Below are 18,435 nucleotides of genomic sequence, written 5' to 3' on the forward strand. Positions count from 1 at the left end.
ACTGTGTTAAGACTTTGCATGTCTCAACATCGCTTTTGCTCCACCACCACTTCCTGGCCTCGGCCCCGTGTTGTCATGGAGGAGTACGTTCTGAAGGAGACGAAGGGTCCCTGTCGACACCACGACATCCGCGCGAAGCTAAATCGGGGCGCGGAAGACACGCGGGCCGTTATGACCAGCGCGAGCCCCTGGGCATCCGCACTTGGAGGATCACGGGACCATAAGCCCCATGATCTGGGTAAGACACGCAGGCTGGCATGAAATGGGCGGACTCTTTGGAAAAGTCAAGGGGACTGGGACAATAAAAGGACTGCGTACTCCTCCTGCGGGGCGCACCTTCTTCGACACCTGTTACTTGGAGCCGGAACCTCAGCGGAGCTTGGAGTCACCGTCACCTGCACCGAGGCTGAGCCAACAGAACATCGCTGGATCCCTGGTGGTGGAGGAAACTAGCTGCATATCTACCGTTTTCTTGCTTAGGGATTCTGACTTTCCCCTTCTTTTCCTCTCTGTCCTATTGATATTACTAATTATTACAGCAAATAAAGTAAACAAGGTTGTATGGCATCTGACTTTGTGTCTTATTTTCACTCTTGGGATCGTTTAAGAACCCGCCCCGATATTAGATCGGGACACCGGGTGACATGTTTCATCAGAAGATTGCCTTTGGGGGGTAAAAGAAGGATCATGAGTACTGAAGATCTTTTGGAATCAGTTTACAGCAACAAACATTTGCTTCTTAATATGTGTCGTGACTGCAAGTCCACTGCACGTGGAAATACCCAATAGCAAGGAATCCATTTTCTGGCCAGAAGCAGAGCTTGCACTCAGAAAAAAAAGAAGGACTGTGACCAAAGTGCATTTCCTTATGGTGGTTGCTTATTAAGAATTGCCGAACGTCTTTGTACAGCTGTCTAGTAACCCTTGAAAAATATTTCCTACAGATGTTCCTAACTGGGTGCCGAAGACCGATGCAGATATAGAAGAGGAAAGAGCAATAAAGGAAATATGCTACAAATCTGGTAAATACAAACTTAGTCACTCTTTCCTAAACAGCAGTGCCGCCAATATAGTAAACGTTGTCCTTTTTTTGGTTTGGTTTTTTCCCTTCCCTCTTGGGGTGTGTTTAGGAGAGTATTACAGGATTCAGCCCCCCCGCGAACACCAGTCTACAAACGCTGAGTCTTCACCTCGGGAAAAGGAGCTGTTACCCTCGGAAGCTACCAACCGAGACGTGCAGAAAGGCAAGTACTTTTCATCTGCTTGGACAATGGTTACCACTTTGAAAATTACTGTTACAGGGAGAAACTATCACAGAGTTTGCCCCTCCTCCCCACTTCTCAGATTTAGTGTCGATAAAAGACAGCATATTACAAAGAGCATAAAAACACTTCAGTAATTCCCCCCATCTCTCTCTCTCTCTCTCTCTCGTGTCACACACGTGGTGACTACCTGTATCGACTGTAGGTGCAAAAGGTACAAATGGGCTATTAACCCCACGTGTACTTTCCTGAGATACACAACATAGGTCTCGCATCTAGTTTTTCGTCACGATCAAGATTTGTGTAGCCTAGTTTTAGCAATGTAGTTTCCATTCCCCACCAGGCCGTGCAGGCACTCTTACGGGGCTATTTATTGCATCCTAAGACAGTGCCAAAGAAAGGGGAGACCAGTCCCTTTCCCAAAGGTGCTCTGGGCTCTCTGCTGGCTGTCTTGGCTGTCCAGATGATGAAATGCAGCCACACAGCAAACTTTGCTGTAACTAAATTCAGATTAAATAAATACCCCCTTCAAGTGCCTTCCAAGAGATAGTAAGAGAGAGTTCCACTTTCTTTTGAATGCTAGGCTTCATCCAACATAAGGCAGGACAAAGAAATACAAATTCAGAAATACTTACCTCCTATATTTTGTTTCTCCTTCATTCTGGAGCAAGCGGCATGACTGAAAAAAAAAAAAAAAAAAAAAATCTGTATTAGTTCTTTTACCAAATAAGCAATAGTAGAATTCCATTTGAGGAGAGAGCATTATGTTCTGACTATAAAAACACACCAGACTCACCAGTAGAGCAGTCATCAGAAATTGCTGCACAGAAATATGACCTGCTACTTTCAATTAGAGAACAAAAAAACCAAACTATTTTCACATTAGTGTCAATTTCAGGGATAAAATCTTGATAATGCTGTTTAATGTAACGCAGATTTGAGTAGGGTGATGCGCTGGTAAAAAATGGAATGGAAAAACTGTCTCCATTTCGAACCATGCAGCCTAAATTGTTCAACAGAATTGGGCAAAGTTATTTTCTTCTTCTTTCTGCATTTCACAGGTTTCTTATTAAACTGTTTTTATAAGCCATTTCTGTTGAATATTTCTATACGTTTAGACTACAGACAGGGAAATCCGTACGGAAGATACGGACACAGCTTGCCATATTTATCTGTATTTCTAATTAGATACGTTCAGAGAGAAGGACAGAGGTGCTTCCCCAGAGCATTTCTTCAAGTTGAGGTTTCACTCTTGAGGTTTTAGGTACGAGGGTGACATGCACCTTGAATATGCCACATATTATTCCATCGGGTAGGATCCATCAATGTCATTCATGAAAAGCGAGAAGCTAAAGAATGAGCAGGTGGCTGTAGCTGGTGCCTCACTTTGGAGCCGGGGTCTCCTTAACCTGCCTATTATGGTATTTCCTTAGAGAGCACGGCAGGTTACACACCAGGTGCTCGACTTGCACTCGGCAGGATCCAAAGAACTAACCAAAGAGAAAGAAGCATAGAAGATGAGAGGTTAAAGGCAACTGCACTAAACTAATCACCAGCTCCCAGAGGCGGGAGGAAGAGAATGGCAGTGCCGTTCCCTGTGCTTACCCACAAGCAGCTAAACCCTTCTTTCTCTTGCCTTTCCAGGTGATGGCAATACAATTCCTACAACATTTCGTAATGCAAAAAAAGAGCAGCAGCGTTCAGGAAGCAGAGTAGCAATTGAGGATATTCCCAGAACAGACCGCAGAGCCTTTGAACATGCAGGTAATGTACTTCAGCACTGGCTTCTCATTGCTGAGCATCGTGTGCTAAATAAAAATCACTGAATGTATTTGGACTGGGCTACCCACAAAGAACAATTTTTTAATCTTGTTTTCCAGCCAGGATGTCAATTCCTGAAGAACAGCACAACAGTTTTGTTTGGTTTTTCCCTTTTAGGAATTCACACTTCAAACCCCAGAGTAAAACCAAGCTACCAGCAAAGGGCTCAAAGGAAGGGGGATGAAACTGATTCTTCTCGTCTGTGTGTCACACAAACGGGCAGAAAGTCTTCTGTCCCACCTCCAGAACCTCGAAGGAAGGCCTATGTCGTCTACCGCAGCGTCACTGCCAATCAAGAACCAAAGTTCAGTGAAGCTACAGGTGGGCTCCTGCTTACACTGCATTCTTAAAACGCCTCAAACGTGCCTGTCCGTGTTGTGCTGCTTTCGATTGGTCCCTGCAGGTGAAAATTCAGTTATTTGTGCCTGAATATGGACAAGAGTCCATTTGATCCAGCACCGTTTTCACAAACAGACTGCCGCAGTATCCGCAGACAGAAACGTGAAGCTTTATAAAGCTTTACAATTTGTCAGGCAGAATAGTCATGAACACTAATTTAGCACCTCCGTAGCAGAAAGCCACTTCTCCGCCCCACAAGCAGGCATGAATGCAATCATGTGCCACGGTGCACAAACATACCGATCCCCACTTCCCACAGCATCTTTTAGGTCTTGTTCAAACTCCTGCCAGCAATTTAAATGCAGCATAAATGTTTGCGATTTATGTTCATTTTGTTCACATTATTTACGTGGGACAGAGGACTGAACTCCTTCTTCCTGCCATTCATTCAGGATGCTATTTCCCTTCACCTCTTTTCCACCTGTCCTCTCGATAGCACCTGCTCTGTCATAAAGTTGACAAGAAGCCTACAGGTGGGATTCCGAGTCTTGTATCCTTCTGGCAATCTGTCTTGGATGTAACCATAAACGTACAGCTTTTGCTTTACTGATCGGCATTTTTGTCCTAAGAGCAACCAGCAGCATTTTTGCTACCTTTCTTTTCAGCAGTACCCGAGCCACACGGTCCGAGATGCCCCAAGCAAAACAATCACCTCGACACAAAGACAAGACTTGGCACCCAAACGCAAAACTACGGTAATACTTACGTGTAGTGTATAAACTGACAACTTCAGGATTATTGTGGAATTAATCATTTGAATTAACGGAATTAAGGTGGCATTAAAAGAACACCAGAGGATTAATAATATTCATTTTTCAGCCCGTTTTACAGAGAAGGGTTAGTCCTCGGGCAGCGTACTCTGATGCAAAATCAACTGCCCAGCACAAAAACACAATACTGCCTTGTGCCTTCTTCACAAGCAGGGATAAGACAGGACATTGCCTTATGGACTCCTTTAATCTAAAAGCAACTGATGCCTTCGGGCAGATTTTCAACACAGGAACGTCCCCTTTGTTGCAGTCAAGGATGTCCATGGCGGGATCGCCTCACTGGGAAGGTCCTGTGAGCCCCCTGGGAACGCTGCGAGATTACCAATGAGCTTTAAAACGACTAGAGAGGGAGTCTGTACTCAATACTAGCTGGTATTTCGGAGCTGCTGTGGGATTCACCCCATGCATTCATTGCTCCTTCAGCTAACGTCATACTGAATTCACCTATCAGGCTCAGGGAGTCTTTCCTGCCATTGCAGCTGAAATTAAGAAACAATGTCTGTGTGTTTTCTACAGACAAATATCATCAGGATCCTCCAACTCACCGACCTGGAGGAAAAGAAATCCACACGGAAAAACACGCTCTCACTTCAAAACCACCATTCAGGTAGGTAACTGCTTGATACAATTCCCTCTTTCCAGTAAAAGCACCAGGTCCCTCCCCACCTGTGTTTCAGACCCCCCAGTCGGCCCCGCTGTCAGTGCTGCCCTGAGCTGACCCAGGGCACTTCCACACGCAGCACTGGGCCATTCGGATTCCCGTCAGAGACGCAAATCCTCTTGAGGCACCACGGAGATGCAAAGCACCTCAACCCACCTTCGGGAATCCCTCGCCAGCCTTGCTACCAGTTCTGGTTTCTTTGTGCAACCACCACACGCTTCTCAAGCATCTGCTTGGGAAGGTTTAGGAGGAAAAATACTCGCGTGGAACCTTTTGAAACATGGGTGGATTATATTAGGATGAAATGATTTTTTTTTTTCTGTTGCTTCTACAAGCGTTGAAAGCGTACTTCTGAAAATGCTTCTGAGAGAGCATGTTGTTTTATTCTAGGAAATGACGCACAAAATGGCCTGTCTCTCTATTTTGACAGCAGAGCCAAGAAGACATGCGAGTCAACACAAAACGAGAAAGCCAACCTACACGGGAGAAAGAGATGAAGCGAGTGCTTCCATCGACAAGAAAAATCAAAGTTGAAACAAGGCAATTAGCAACCGGAAAATCCAAAGATGATTAAATTACGAAGTCTGAAAATCCCGTCTAGGAAGTGCACTAGAACGTTCAAAACTTCAACAGCCTTCGATAGATGTACAAAGTTTAATCTGTTATGAACATCTGACAGCTCAATTTATTTGTACAGACTATGTTTTAAGGCATAATTCCTGTTACGAATAAATACTGTTGGTTTCCCTTAGCAGTCTCAGAGACCTTTTAATGTAAACAACAATAAGTGATGCATTCTAGAAAGTGCAGTTAGGCCTCCCTCTCCTTAACTGAGAGAAGAATAGAAAAATCTATTTTGAAATCAAGGACTAAGCGTCTTGAAAATGTTTCCTCCCCTCTAACTAGACATCGCCGTTTCAAATTGTAGTACCCGATGCCTTGCGGCAACACGGTCTACGTTGTCTGCCTGAGGCAATTTAAAATCGTACTCAGAGGGATACTGTGTCCAGTTAGATAAGCCCTGGCCTAGCCCTTATCTAAGAGCGCAGCGACAGGTTCTCAGGTGAACGTCCTTTCTGTCTGACAGTGGAAATGACGAATAGACTTGGCTTCTTTGGGAAAATCCTGTCAGAGCTCAAGTGACCAAAACGGGGTGACTTTTCCACGGACGGGAGGTGCAGGGTGTGCTGGGCCATAGTCGCAGGCCCATTCAGTGCTGCACAACTTGGGCCTCCCAGCATCTGAATGGTTGTAGGATTAGCTACACTGTCCTCCTTTCCTTTTAAATGGCATCTCAGAAAACCAGCAGCTGAAGAGATGCTTTACACAATCCGAGGGCCTTTCCAAACCGGGATCATAAAGAACTAGCACCTCCCGATGCAATCTCACCCACCTCCCCATCCCGAAAAGCCACCCCAACAAGCCAAAGCCAAAAGAAAATCATTTTCTAGCATCTTAACATGCCCACATGCCCAGCACAGGATCGGGCTGACTGAGAGGCCCAGCTCAAGGGAAAGACACCGACCTTGGTGCCCGCAGGCTTGTTTCTCTCGCGTATTCTCACTCCTCTCTCCGGATGCCGCTGCTGCCCAGCAGTTTTCCCCCCTTCTTAAATATGTTATCCCAGAGGCGCTCCCACCGTCGCTCATGGGCTCAGCCCGGGCCGGCAGCGGGGCCATCTTGGAGCCGCCTGGCACTGCCTCTGTCGCACACGGCGGGGAAGCTTCTGGCAGCTTCTCACAGAAGCCACCCCTGCAGCCCCTCCGCTACCAAAACCGTGTCACGCAAACACAATACAGAATTAATTCTTCCTGACCGTACCTTCTTCTGTGCCTCCTTCACGCAGAGCTGTCCCCCTACAAAGAGCCCCTGGGTGCAAAGCTCTTGGCAGGGTTAACACTTCCTTCCCATGGCTGCTGCTGCCCACTGACACTTCGTCCTTCACGGCCCTCACCTGCTTGCCCGAATTTTCCTTCTATGCTATGAACCACTAGTCCTCTGTCCTGAATTCTGCCTTGTATCTCCCTCCCTTCTCTTGGGCTTCATCTCTATTGTATTACTCTTTTACCTCTCTTTTGAGGTTGCGGATCCTTTCCCTTTCTGCCCTTGCTTTTATGGTTTACTCCAAAGTTCCCAGCTTTTGCCCTAACGGTGCTCTCAAGTGCTCATCTCCGAGTCACTGATGTCAGTCAGCGGGGTAAATGGGACCCCAGGACCTGAGGAGAACAGGATGCCTCACCGTCTTCCAACACTAAAACTCCGTTTTTCCCCCTAGCTAGCTACTTTTTGTGCAGGGGCAGCCCAGGACCTCAACGGGATCAGAGGTGGTAATTAGGGACACAAGTGTACGCTGTTCTTTCTGCTTTAGCCGTGCCAGTGGACATCGCGGAAGCAAGAAGCAGCTCTGCGCCCCGACAGTGTAAGCAGTGAACAGCTAACCGTCCACTAACAGGAAACAGCAACTTTCTCAACCCAAAGAGGGAGGTAGACTAAGAGAAACATTGGCTGCAAGGATTTTGATTAAGAAACAGTCAAAGAATAAAGTTTGCCTCTGTGCTAGCCAACATTTGTTCCCAAGAACACAGTTCCTACGGCAAGAAGTTGGGGACTATTTAAGCCCCGCCAAATGGGTTTGTTCCCTTTGACGTTAAAGAAACACCACAACGGGAGACTCTCTGAAACGGTCCCATTTTCCCTACTTTACTCGGCAGCAACGCAGAAAAAGGAAGGTGCTCAAGCTGGACAGGTTACAGAGCGCCATGATGTTGACGTCACGCGCTGGAGGTGCCCTCGGCAACCCCTGGAAGGTAACATTCCAAACCACCTAGCAACTGCCTTCGTCGGTTCAACAAGCCTGCAGAAGGTACCACACCTCCTGCCTTCAAGCGTCTTTCGCTGTCGGCTGGAGTTTTTCTTTCAAGGAAGAAGCAGAGCTAAGGTCCTGAAGGTCCAGTTTTTGAGAGAACACTACTGCTTTCAGGACAAGATTGCCTGCCGTTACTAAGAGGGAGGACGAGAAGCCCAAGAGGTGAAAATGGGCGCAGCTGGGAACGTCCCCGACTTCCGTTTTCATTCCCCCTACGCACAGGTAAATGCTGTAGATTTTACAGTGCTTTGTAACCTTCATTTTCTTGATATACCCGTGTTGAAAGGGAGGCTTACTGTGTGAAGTCTCAAGTTGATACGTCCCTCTCTCTGGCTCATGGCAGCACCCCGACATCAAACTGCTCCTTTTTGGAAGTGCTAAGAGCTAAGATAATCTGAACCACGGACAATTGCTCCTGTGAACTGGGTTCAGATACTCAAGGAACACAGAGTTAAAAATCGCGCATAAAGATCACCCATCTCTTTCTTAATGAATTGACACGACGCTGATTCTGCATAAACGTGCCATGTTTATAGCTTCTGCTTACAGCAACTACCTGGATTTCTGTAAAGTCGGTTACTTAGGAGAAAGTCCTTCAAAATGGGTCCGTCCTCCAAAGAAATACTTCTAGTCCGCCTAGTAAAAATCCAAGGGTGGGTGTAGGGCTCTTCCTTCTTGCATCCGCTTCAGCATCAGGCACTGAGGCGTTGACGCCTGGGAGATGGGCTTTGGCTCCAGACCCCAGCGTGTCTCGGGGCATGGCCCACTTGTGCTGGCTACAGTCCAAAAGTGGGGGTGGGGGGTGGGGGGTGGAGATGCTGCTCCTAGACCCAGCTCTTAAATGTCTGCACCCGAGTGAAACTTACCTTCAAATAGTCACGCTTGAAGATCCTTGGGCTTGTTTTCCTTTAAAAAACTACACAGAAACTCATTCGGAATTAACCCTCCACCTGGCATTTACAGCTCTCAGCTGGGATGGAGTTCACAGCCAGGACACGAACCTGAGTTTCTACTGGTCGCCCTAATACTGCTGTCCATGGACTACTCTATCACCTCCGCCATTAATTAAACACAAAAAGTTTGAAAAGAGGAGATTCACACTTAAGGCAGCCACTGGCCTATGGGAATCTAGTGTGACTTACCCACAAAGTCATCTTCCTCGTGAGGCTTCCAGGTGCCGACTGTCCCTGTGAAAAACCTCTTGGCTGTGACACTGTGTGCTCAGAACGGAGACGGGCGACAGGGTCACATCTGTTCTGCGGGTTTAGAGACAGGGTGTCACCGTTTGAGCTCAGAGGGCAACGGAGCACCACGCAGCCGCTCACTGCCCCCTTCCCTCCCAGCGCTGAGAAGGGGAAAATAAGCAAAGATGCTGCTCACCCCCCCCTTCCCCCCCAGCGCTGAGACAAAGGAAAGCAAAAGACCCAGGAACTTGACATAAGGACAAGGAGGGATGAGCTCAGCCTTTAAGGCGCAGGCAAAAGACAGACTCGTTAAGGGAAGGAAAAAGGGATGCCAATTTAATACAGACACTAACACCACCACCCCTTAAACAGACAGAGTAGGACCGTGACAACCACTGCATCTTGAAAACACCTTTCCCCACCCCTCCTTTCTTCCCGGGCTCAGCTTTGCTCCCGGTATCCCCACCTCCCCCCGGCAGCGGCGCAGGGGGCAGTCAGTCCTGCTGCTTCTTCCGCCTCAGCGAAGAAAGGGCCAAGTCCCTTCAAACACACTCTTGAGTCTGCAAACAAAAGGGACTTTCTTCTGCGACTTGACGTTTCCAATGGGAATTGGAACAAAACGGGTTTTTGCCTCCTTTTGAAGTCCAAGTCTGACAAGTCTGTACAAGGATTACAAACTCCCAAATTTTCAGTTTTTCTCTTTTGGCTCGGAATCTTTCTGAGTTTTGCTTCTTACTCCTTATTTTCCCATAGACCCATGTCCTTTAAAGAGTAAGAGAGTACTAGTGTAAGATTTGCACTTGTCCTGCAGGTCTCATTTGAGATTGACCCCATTACCCCACTGTGCAGGAAAGGAAACTCAGTCACGTGTCAATTAAGCCACTAAAAACGTTTTTTTCTTCCCAGCATCTCATGAAAAGTCTGCAGGACACTAAGTAGACTGCTTTACCCCTGTTCTTATCTAGGAACAGTTGTACCTCATGAAAGCTCCATTGACCTAACTCAAGATAACTTCAGAGATACCTGGAGCTTAACAGAACTTTAAACATAACTTTAAAGGTTCCTCAATATCAGAACGGGGGCCCACAAAACCTTAGTCCCATGTTCACAGCAGTACACCACGCTGTGTGTATCCATTCAGGCCATTTTTATTGTTCCATTTACAACATCTGAAAACTCTTTTCTCCCGCAGCAGAAGTACCACGACATCTCCTGTTTCTGGGAAAAACAACCCCGAGGCTGTCTGAGGATCAGCTGTGCTTTCCATCACAGCAAACCTCGGCACATCAATGGACTTTTTTTGCCACCTACTAACAGTGAGTAAAAATATCTTATCAACAATTTGTTCACGGGACTAAGTAAACACGCAAAAATGTCCTTCCGGTGCTTCCATCACCTAGACTGAGGTCAAGAAATGCACCGTGGCAAATCAGTCAGGTAAGATCTGCTATCGCAGCAAGGCCAAGGCAAAGCAAGGAATTGCACTGGCATTTGCATAGGGGCGCCACATTGATTTTTTTTTAGCTGTCACGTTACGAATCTTCGTAGCTACCAGTTACGTGAAAGACGAAGCCACAAGCGGCACTTTAGATCCACGGAGTAAAAACGTTGCTTTACTTGGGTATTTGCTAGACGAAATCTCTCTAGCAGTCAGAATGGCCAGTAGGCAGGTAATCGTTTGAGAGCAACGAAAAGTAGCCTGTGTGGTGGGGGGAGGAGGTTGGCAGGGCCACTAGCAGCAGTAGCTGTTGATAGAGCACAACACGTTACGCGGATGAGACACCCCTTCTATAGGTAACGTCAGATTACAGTCCTCTGTGTGGAGATGTATGTCCAGTTCAGCGCTCTGAAAGCATTTTTCAGGCTTGAACATTGGATGCGGGCTACTGAAGTACAGCCAGACTTTGCAAGGCAGTACAACGTCTGAAAATCAGAGTATTGATGGAAAAAAACACCATTACAAGTTGGCGTCTTCTCTCCTTGGGCTTTTCCAAGAGGAGCTCTTGCCTACCAGGAGTCCTGGCAGACAGCCGGAACCTGGAATAGGGTAAGAGTCCAGGGTGGGGAACCAACACAGATGTCAGAAACTGGGCGGAAGCAGGCGTGACAGCAAGTCAGCATGACTTGCCATAGAAGCACCAACAAGCGGACTAAAATAGAGTTGTTCTTGGGCCTCCTCTCCAGAGCTGGAGACGGGTGTCCTAAGAGAAGTCCAGAAAGACCTCTACTCAGAAGCAAGCGCCTTGTGTTCCCGAAATCTTCTTAAACTCATAGGAGTTGGATTTGGCTTACAGTCCCCGCAGCTAGTTAATACCCGATTCTGGACACTGACAAAGGCTCGATCAAGTTCAAGTGCTGTATCTTACTTTCTCTTGCATGAGATACAACAAATCTCATCTGCAGTAGCGTTCTTAAAATGGCTTGAATCTCATCCACATGCTGCTGCTCACAGGCAAGCAAGAGAGGCACAAGAACAGCAACCACGGCAATACAAGAAAATGCCCACGCTGCATCTTCTGCCTTTAAAACCCCAAAAAACATCCAATATCTTTAATGCAGTGCACGGAATCCTGCTTGTATCTAGAGCTGCACGTTGGTCGGCTTGAACGATACAAAGAGGCTCACCATCTTTCATCATTTTTCATTTCAGTCCCTTGCATTTCCCGGCTCTCAGAAAATGCTGTCCCAGTACCAAAGGAGTTTTGCTGCCAACATCACCGGTAGATACAAATTTCTAAGGGAAAGAGTATCTTTTATGATTCTCCTCTGATTAAGTGTAAATCACTGTCAGGAACTTCATGGTCTTTCTCAAAATCAACACGTTGTACGCAGTAAAGAGAGGTGCGATTCAGAAAATGTTGACAGCAAGAAAAGCTCCCCAAGCTAAAAATGGGTAATCCTGGGCTTAGCGCTGCTAACTGCTTCAGAACTGATGCCACGGGCAGGGATACCGGCCTGCCTGTTCTTCAGCCTGTTTAAAATGTTCTCACAGGTGGGGTCCTAAACTCACTGACTCCCTGCAGCCCAGGTATTACTAATCACAGGGTTCCCTCTGTTGTCAATAACTGCAAAGGGACTGGAAGAATGAAGGTTACTGACTGAAATTAATCTCTCCACCAGCTGGAAGAGACACCCAGCCTTTCTCAAAGGCTGTAGAATGATCAAAATGTTCCTCTTCTCAAAAGGCTTCACTCAGCACTGCCTCACCTGTCCGTTCGGAGGAGCCGGTACCTGTGCTCTTCCCTGCTTTCTGCAGCTGCAAGATGCTCTTTTGCCAACCTCCGCAGGCGGCTTTCCCTAGAAGGCACAGTCTGTCTGTGTAACGATGCCTTCGGTGTGAGAAGGATTTCAGAACTACACCTGCTGGTCTCAACCTGGATTTCATATTCTAGTTCCCTCCTAACAAACACCATGTTCTTTTCTGCAGATACCCCACTGCAACAGGGTAGCCAAGAAGAGATCCTGCACCCAGCCCCCCATCAAGAGCCACGCAGACATCAACAGCACATTCCACTGCCAATCCACCCTCCGCTCATCATAAACCTCGGGGATGAAGAGGACGACGAAGATGATGAGGAAGAGAACTGTAAACAACTTTTTTCTTTCTTTTACAAGGAAGTAGAATGGGGGGGTTTTGACACTTCACAGCTGATTGAGTCAAATAACCATTACAATTTTAGAAAAGAGTTGTTGACAAGTTTTTGAAAGAGGTTTCCAGCTAATCCCCAAGTTATCGGAACCGGTAGTCACCAGATGTGAGTCAGGCAACATTTCCTAACTCCTGTGAAATGCCTGGCTGTATAGCTCAACAGCGGTATAACTCACAAACCTCTTTTTCATTAAATAGAGCTGAAGTCACAGGTTTGTTCACAAAAGATAGTGGTGTGACTTCAACTTCAATAATTTCTTCAACTGCTTGCCTAAACTCTGTGGGCAGTCTCATTTTATTACACAAAGTTATTCTTAAATCTAGCAAAGAGAATCCATACAACACTCTTCACATAAACTGAATGTCTATGTCTATATGTTTTTATATACACACATATATATATACTTATTTAATTTTTTAAAATGTTGTTAAACTGTTGAATGCGCCTCACTCAGAGACACGAGATTCACAGGGAAGGAACGAATCGCACATTCCCGGAGAGGGAAAGCGAGAGCGCGACCTACTCTCACGTGCGCACTCCGCAGACTGCTGTGCTAGTTCTCAGGCAGCCACAAGCTGCTCCTCCCTTTCCCCTGCCCTTCAGGCTGGCCGGCAGGGCTGCCTGTTCAGGCTTCCTAACTCGGTTTCAGTGCGAGTAAGCCACGGGAACCTCAACAATATAACAAGTAGGGCTTTGCTAATCCTAGTAGCCTTACCTGAGACGGCCAACGAGCGCTCCCTTCGCCAGCTCTGCTGGCAGACATTGCAGGAGAGCAACTCCGGGCAGAGGTTTTGTGACAAGCACTCCCTGGTGACATGTTTCATCACAAGATTGCCTTTGGGGGGTAAAAGAAGGATCATGAGTACTGAAGATCTTTTGGAATCAGTTTACAGCAACAAACATTTGCTTCTTAATATGTGTCGTGACTGCAAGTCCACTGCACGTGGAAATACCCAATAGCAAGGAATCCATTTTCTGGCCAGAAGCAGAGCTTGCACTCAGAAAAAAAAGAAGGACTGTGACCAAAGTGCATTTCCTTATGGTGGTTGCTTATTAAGAATTGCCGAACGTCTTTGTACAGCTGTCTAGTAACCCTTGAAAAATATTTCCTACAGATGTTCCTAACTGGGTGCCGAAGACCGATGCAGATATAGAAGAGGAAAGAGCAATAAAGGAAATATGCTACAAATCTGGTAAATACAAACTTAGTCACTCTTTCCTAAACAGCAGTGCCGCCAATATAGTAAACGTTGTCCTTTTTTTGGTTTGGTTTTTTCCCTTCCCTCTTGGGGTGTGTTTAGGAGAGTATTACAGGATTCAGCCCCCCCGCGAACACCAGTCTACAAACGCTGAGTCTTCACCTCGGGAAAAGGAGCTGTTACCCTCGGAAGCTACCAACCGAGACGTGCAGAAAGGCAAGTACTTTTCATCTGCTTGGACAATGGTTACCACTTTGAAAATTACTGTTACAGGGAGAAACTATCACAGAGTTTGCCCCTCCTCCCCACTTCTCAGATTTAGTGTCGATAAAAGACAGCATATTACAAAGAGCATAAAAACACTTCAGTAATTCCCCCCATCTCTCTCTCTCTCTCTCTCTCGTGTCACACACGTGGTGACTACCTGTATCGACTGTAGGTGCAAAAGGTACAAATGGGCTATTAACCCCACGTGTACTTTCCTGAGATACACAACATAGGTCTCGCATCTAGTTTTTCGTCACGATCAAGATTTGTGTAGCCTAGTTTTAGCAATGTAGTTTCCATTCCCCACCAGGCCGTGCAGGCACTCTTACGGGGCTATTTATTGCATCCTAAGACAGTGCCAAAGAAAGGGGAGACCAGTCCCTTTCCCAAAGGTGCTCTGGGCTCTCTGCTGGCTGTCTTGGCTGTCCAGATGATGAAATGCAGCCACACAGCAAACTTTGCTGTAACTAAATTCAGATTAAATAAATACCCCCTTCAAGTGCCTTCCAAGAGATAGTAAGAGAGAGTTCCACTTTCTTTTGAATGCTAGGCTTCATCCAACATAAGGCAGGACAAAGAAATACAAATTCAGAAATACTTACCTCCTATATTTTGTTTCTCCTTCATTCTGGAGCAAGCGGCATGACTGAAAAAAAAAAAAAAAAAAAAATCTGTATTAGTTCTTTTACCAAATAAGCAATAGTAGAATTCCATTTGAGGAGAGAGCATTATGTTCTGACTATAAAAACACACCAGACTCACCAGTAGAGCAGTCATCAGAAATTGCTGCACAGAAATATGACCTGCTACTTTCAATTAGAGAACAAAAAAACCAAACTATTTTCACATTAGTGTCAATTTCAGGGATAAAATCTTGATAATGCTGTTTAATGTAACGCAGATTTGAGTAGGGTGATGCGCTGGTAAAAAATGGAATGGAAAAACTGTCTCCATTTCGAACCATGCAGCCTAAATTGTTCAACAGAATTGGGCAAAGTTATTTTCTTCTTCTTTCTGCATTTCACAGGTTTCTTATTAAACTGTTTTTATAAGCCATTTCTGTTGAATATTTCTATACGTTTAGACTACAGACAGGGAAATCCGTACGGAAGATACGGACACAGCTTGCCATATTTATCTGTATTTCTAATTAGATACGTTCAGAGAGAAGGACAGAGGTGCTTCCCCAGAGCATTTCTTCAAGTTGAGGTTTCACTCTTGAGGTTTTAGGTACGAGGGTGACATGCACCTTGAATATGCCACATATTATTCCATCGGGTAGGATCCATCAATGTCATTCATGAAAAGCGAGAAGCTAAAGAATGAGCAGGTGGCTGTAGCTGGTGCCTCACTTTGGAGCCGGGGTCTCCTTAACCTGCCTATTATGGTATTTCCTTAGAGAGCACGGCAGGTTACACACCAGGTGCTCGACTTGCACTCGGCAGGATCCAAAGAACTAACCAAAGAGAAAGAAGCATAGAAGATGAGAGGTTAAAGGCAACTGCACTAAACTAATCACCAGCTCCCAGAGGCGGGAGGAAGAGAATGGCAGTGCCGTTCCCTGTGCTTACCCACAAGCAGCTAAACCCTTCTTTCTCTTGCCTTTCCAGGTGATGGCAATACAATTCCTACAACATTTCGTAATGCAAAAAAAGAGCAGCAGCGTTCAGGAAGCAGAGTAGCAATTGAGGATATTCCCAGAACAGACCGCAGAGCCTTTGAACATGCAGGTAATGTACTTCAGCACTGGCTTCTCATTGCTGAGCATCGTGTGCTAAATAAAAATCACTGAATGTATTTGGACTGGGCTACCCACAAAGAACAATTTTTTAATCTTGTTTTCCAGCCAGGATGTCAATTCCTGAAGAACAGCACAACAGTTTTGTTTGGTTTTTCCCTTTTAGGAATTCACACTTCAAACCCCAGAGTAAAACCAAGCTACCAGCAAAGGGCTCAAAGGAAGGGGGATGAAACTGATTCTTCTCGTCTGTGTGTCACACAAACGGGCAGAAAGTCTTCTGTCCCACCTCCAGAACCTCGAAGGAAGGCCTATGTCGTCTACCGCAGCGTCACTGCCAATCAAGAACCAAAGTTCAGTGAAGCTACAGGTGGGCTCCTGCTTACACTGCATTCTTAAAACGCCTCAAACGTGCCTGTCCGTGTTGTGCTGCTTTCGATTGGTCCCTGCAGGTGAAAATTCAGTTATTTGTGCCTGAATATGGACAAGAGTCCATTTGATCCAGCACCGTTTTCACAAACAGACTGCCGCAGTATCCGCAGACAGAAACGTGAAGCTTTATAAAGCTTTACAATTTGTCAGGCAGAATAGTCATGAACACTAATTTAGCACCTCCGTAGCAGAAAGCCACTTCTCCGCCCCACAAGCAGGCATGAATGCAATCATGTGCCACGGTGCACAAACATACCGATCCCCACTTCCCACAGCATCTTTTAGGTCTTGTTCAAACTCCTGCCAGCAATTTAAATGCAGCATAAATGTTTGCGATTTATGTTCATTTTGTTCACATTATTTACGTGGGACAGAGGACTGAACTCCTTCTTCCTGCCATTCATTCAGGATGCTATTTCCCTTCACCTCTTTTCCACCTGTCCTCTCGATAGCACCTGCTCTGTCATAAAGTTGACAAGAAGCCTACAGGTGGGATTCCGAGTCTTGTATCCTTCTGGCAATCTGTCTTGGATGTAACCATAAACGTACAGCTTTTGCTTTACTGATCGGCATTTTTGTCCTAAGAGCAACCAGCAGCATTTTTGCTACCTTTCTTTTCAGCAGTACCCGAGCCACACGGTCCGAGATGCCCCAAGCAAAACAATCACCTCGACACAAAGACAAGACTTGGCACCCAAACGCAAAACTACGGTAATACTTACGTGTAGTGTATAAACTGACAACTTCAGGATTATTGTGGAATTAATCATTTGAATTAACGGAATTAAGGTGGCATTAAAAGAACACCAGAGGATTAATAATATTCATTTTTCAGCCCGTTTTACAGAGAAGGGTTAGTCCTCGGGCAGCGTACTCTGATGCAAAATCAACTGCCCAGCACAAAAACACAATACTGCCTTGTGCCTTCTTCACAAGCAGGGATAAGACAGGACATTGCCTTATGGACTCCTTTAATCTAAAAGCAACTGATGCCTTCGGGCAGATTTTCAACACAGGAACGTCCCCTTTGTTGCAGTCAAGGATGTCCATGGCGGGATCGCCTCACTGGGAAGGTCCTGTGAGCCCCCTGGGAACGCTGCGAGATTACCAATGAGCTTTAAAACGACTAGAGAGGGAGTCTGTACTCAATACTAGCTGGTATTTCGGAGCTGCTGTGGGATTCACCCCATGCATTCATTGCTCCTTCAGCTAACGTCATACTGAATTCACCTATCAGGCTCAGGGAGTCTTTCCTGCCATTGCAGCTGAAATTAAGAAACAATGTCTGTGTGTTTTCTACAGACAAATATCATCAGGATCCTCCAACTCACCGACCTGGAGGAAAAGAAATCCACACGGAAAAACACGCTCTCACTTCAAAACCACCATTCAGGTAGGTAACTGCTTGATACAATTCCCTCTTTCCAGTAAAAGCACCAGGTCCCTCCCCACCTGTGTTTCAGACCCCCCAGTCGGCCCCGCTGTCAGTGCTGCCCTGAGCTGACCCAGGGCACTTCCACACGCAGCACTGGGCCATTCGGATTCCCGTCAGAGACGCAAATCCTCTTGAGGCACCACGGAGATGCAAAGCACCTCAACCCACCTTCGGGAATCCCTCGCCAGCCTTGCTACCAGTTCTGGTTTCTTTGTGCAACCACCACACGCTTCTCAAGCATCTGCTTGGGAAGGTTTAGGAGGAAAAATACTCGCGTGGAACCTTTTGAAACATGGGTGGATTATATTAGGATGAAATGATTTTTTTTTTTCTGTTGCTTCTACAAGCGTTGAAAGCGTACTTCTGAAAATGCTTCTGAGAGAGCATGTTGTTTTATTCTAGGAAATGACGCACAAAATGGCCTGTCTCTCTATTTTGACAGCAGAGCCAAGAAGACATGCGAGTCAACACAAAACGAGAAAGCCAACCTACACGGGAGAAAGAGATGAAGCGAGTGCTTCCATCGACAAGAAAAATCAAAGTTGAAACAAGGCAATTAGCAACCGGAAAATCCAAAGATGATTAAATTACGAAGTCTGAAAATCCCGTCTAGGAAGTGCACTAGAACGTTCAAAACTTCAACAGCCTTCGATAGATGTACAAAGTTTAATCTGTTATGAACATCTGACAGCTCAATTTATTTGTACAGACTATGTTTTAAGGCATAATTCCTGTTACGAATAAATACTGT

General features: G+C 46.0%; 1 pseudogene; it reads left to right on the top strand.

Annotated features, from left to right (window-relative positions):
* The first annotated feature begins 8,305 nt into the window (after window positions 1-8,305).
* On the top strand, window positions 8,306-18,230 carry LOC141920399 (uncharacterized protein C12orf50 homolog; annotated as a pseudogene).
* The last annotated feature ends 205 nt before the right edge of the window (window positions 18,231-18,435 follow it).

Source organism: Strix aluco, chromosome 1 (genome assembly GCF_031877795.1).
Source record: "Strix aluco isolate bStrAlu1 chromosome 1, bStrAlu1.hap1, whole genome shotgun sequence".
Lineage (NCBI taxonomy): Eukaryota > Metazoa > Chordata > Aves > Strigiformes > Strigidae > Strix > Strix aluco.